This window comes from Leptonychotes weddellii, chromosome 2, assembly GCF_054177405.1.
Source record: "Leptonychotes weddellii isolate Sample4059 chromosome 2, ASM5417740v2, whole genome shotgun sequence".
Classification (NCBI taxonomy): domain Eukaryota; kingdom Metazoa; phylum Chordata; class Mammalia; order Carnivora; family Phocidae; genus Leptonychotes; species Leptonychotes weddellii.
The window spans coordinates 5,398,589-5,402,441 of record NC_138370.1 but is presented as its reverse complement, the minus strand read 5'-3'; positions in this window follow the sequence as shown (position 1 = coordinate 5,402,441).

Genomic DNA, 3,853 nt, shown 5'->3' with positions numbered 1-3,853 from the left:
GGGACTCGATCCAGGGACTCCAGGATCATGACCTGAGCCGAAGGCAGTCGCTTAACCGACTGAGCCACCCAGGCGCCCTATCCACTCACTTTCTATTGAATATTTATTGAGACAACACTACAGCCAGTTATCCTTCTAGTCACTGGGATGTAGCAGTGGATAAAAGGTAAGAAATCTTTGTCCTTTTGTGACTTATCCTCTGATGCAGGGAAACAGACACTAATAAAAGCCAATCATTCAGATGTAAAGTATTCTTGAGATGAGAGACGCTATGGAGAATAATAAATCACATAACATATTCAGGGGATGTTGCAGGGTTGGGCTGGGGTGGAGAGTCTTCAGAAGTCTTATTAAAAAGGTAGCATTTGAGTTAAGACATGAAAGAGTTGAGAGAGTAAGCCGTGTAGCTATCTGGAAAGGAACATTCCAGCCAAATGGAATAGTAGGGAAAAGATTGTTGCTGGAAGTAGCGATGAAACCAGTGAGGATGAACAAAGGGAAAATAATTAAGCCAGGGGATGAGGGAGCAAATTGCTTAGGGCCTTGCAAGCCACTGGCCTCTTCTTACTGAACTTGGAAGCAGCGTTTGACACGGTTGACCATTCCCTCCAACTTAATGTGCATTCTTCAAGTGGATTTCAGGATGTTCACGCTCGTGGTTTTCCTACCAGCTCCGTGTCTCTGCCTTTCTTAATGTCCTTTGTCATTCTTCCTCAGCTACATAATCTTCTAACATTTAATTCCTGTCCCCATGTCTCAGTAAACACCCTCTAATCTCATGACTGGAAATACCTTCTATAAACTGATGGCTTAAAATTTATCTTCTCAGTCCAGAATCTTCCTCTGAAATCCAGACTCATTCATCCCAAGGCTATCGACATGTTCCCTAGGCTATCTAACAAACCCCTCAAATTTAACAGGTGCCAAATTGCAGAGCTGATCTTGTCCCAAGAAGCTGTACCTTCTCCGCTTCAGGAAACAAGCCCATACTTCAGCTTCCTTAGACCCAAATACTAGACTCCTATTCTTGACTCACTCTCTCTCACACTCCCTTCCAAATGTATCCAGAAGAAGATCTTCCTGACTTCCACTAATCAAGAGACCATTGTTTTTCGCCCTAATTATTGGAAGACCTTACTGACTGGTACTCTTCCATCCTGTTCCTTCCCTATTCAACCATCTCTGCTCAACTCAGCAGTCCAAATAATCCCCTTAAAAATTAAGGCAAATCAGGTCACGACCTTGCATCTATCCCTTGAAAGCTCTGGGTGCCTTAGAAGACTGCCATCAATTCAAGGCTTCCCTGGGAGGGGTCCCCTTCGTGCTTCCTCATTCCCGCTGCTGTTGGCGGGATTTAGTTCTCAGTGGGTTGTTTTCTGACACCCCACTTCCCCATAGGATGCTGAGGGAACTTCCAAGTTGTTGGAAGCACCCTGGGTCTTTGTTGGGATGGTATTTATAGTGGCACACGTGTTTGTCAAAATAAATGAACGTGTACACTTAAACCTGTGAGCTTCATTTGATGTACATCGTAGATCACGGTGATACCTCAATTAACAATCAGATTAAACAAAATTAAAATCAAAAGAAGAAACATACAGAAACTTGAGAGCAGCTTCCTGTGTTCATATCTTGTTTCCGTCGTCGTGATCTTGGAGAAGGTAGCAGTCTCTCTTTGTTTCCACATCTGTAAAACTGAAATCAGGATAAAAAGGGTATCTACTTCATAAAGTTTTGCAAAGTAATCCATGTGAGGTCACTGACAGACGGTGAGATCATTACATTATTGTGTGTCTTCAGTAGCAAATTATGTCAACGTTATCATTGGATTTGGGGGCTGAAAAGGACTGTAGAGGCCTTTTGTTAATTTCTCATTTTTTATTAGACTCAGAGACATTGGGTGAATTGCCCAAGAACATACAATAATTTATTTAACCACCTCATACTGTATCTCAGGCTTTCTGTTAGGATTCAACTGAGGGAGGTGTAGCTGAAGTGGGAAACCTCATACTTTGTTTCTGGGATTTCTGCAGGACTTTGGGCTGAGTGCGTCACAGTGAATATGAAGTCCCCGGTAAAAAAATGAAAGGCACAATATAACCAAATATATTAAACTGATAACAGCTTGTTTCATATTATAACTATTTTCATCGATGTCTGCCCAAATGACAGTTTTAACAATTTACCATTTTCCCATCTTGTTCACGAAAAAAGGGGAATCTGTGTATTTATAATCTTATGCTAAAAAGCAAAACAGTTGGCCTTCTATTGCAGGCTTTTTTGTAAAACCAGCGTTTTAAAATTAGTCATATTAAAAATGGCAAAATTCTTACAAAAATTTGGAATATCAGTATTTGAAGGAAAATTCCTTCATTATGCGGTACTTTCAATAATAATATTCTGTGAAGGAGTTTGCCGATGATGACAACTGGTTGTGGCTGATTAATCTACAAGTGAATATATACCAGAGAGTATATCTTTTTAACTGTTTATAAATAGTATTTCATATTTCAGCCCTTAATTCAAAATATCACAAAAGCATAGGAAGAGTCTTGTGTCTTGGATCAAAACCCTTGCGTACTTAAGGGTCTCATAATTTCAGATTTTTCTTAATAAAGAAATAGCTTAAACCTCAAAACAAACATTTCCAGCGATGAGTGAATTCAGAAATATGAGTTAGCATGTAATCTCATATGAATGTATCATAATTTTAAATGGGAGCTTATTTTTTTTAACCTTTTTTTATTCTTCATACTTTAAGATGCCACTGACTAACCACTGTCAGAACTCAAAGACACAAGTGGGGATGTCACGACCCTGTACTTTGAGATAAGCTCGTGCTCTCTCCTGGTGATTTTATTGCAATAGCTCAACCTCTATGATCAATTATATATAGGTATATATATTTCTGTATGGTCATCATATCTAAAACCTTAATAACCCTTTCAGTTTAAAGGTCCTGAGACATTTTTATCACTTTTTTGTAATTATCTTCTAGAATTTATATCCTAGGAAACTGACAATAGTGTCTTTCAATGACCTGCCTTAGGGTAACTTTGTAGCTGATTCGAGAATACAAACCTTAGGCAGCAGGTTAATACACTATTTTATCGTATTTCTATGTGTGTCTCATTATTTTCAGTTAAAATTGTGCTTGAGAGGGGCGCCTGGGTGGCTCAGTCGTTAAGCGTCTGCCTTCGGCACAGGTCATGGTCCCAGGGTCCTGGGATCGAGCCCTGCATCGGGCTCCCGGCTCAGCGGGAAGCCTGCTTCTCCCTCTCCCACTCCCCCTGCTTGTGTTCCCTCTCTCGCTGTGTCTCTCTCTGTGAAATAAATAAATAAAATCTTTAAAAAAAAAAAAAATTGTGCTTGAGAGAATGTTTACTGTGGCTGATGAAGTTCCTTTAGTGGACTTTATAACAGCTACTTGAAGAATGAAAACCAACACAAATGGTGTGTTTTCGGGGCAAGCTCACCATTTGACATAAAATATTTTTCCTGAGCGACAGCAAATAAATTACCTAGGGAAGGGATTAGTTCTATGGGTCATAACAACAAAACTATTTGGATGTATGTCTTATTTGGTAGAATTTTCCCTTGGCCAAGGACACTATGTCATGAGGGAGTATTTGTCTACTAGCTTTCTGGAAGTATGTTGGCTTACCTGTTTTGCTTTTAAATATGTTTACTCATTTACTTATTTAATAAGAAGTGTGGGCCATGAAAACTGTTCAGTTTGTGTACATCTTGATTTTTGTTTTATAACTTTAGAGAAACCGCTCTAATTGAAGAATTCAGTGACAAATTTCAGCTTCAGTTATGTTAAAGAAAATCTCTATGAAGAGGAGAGGGT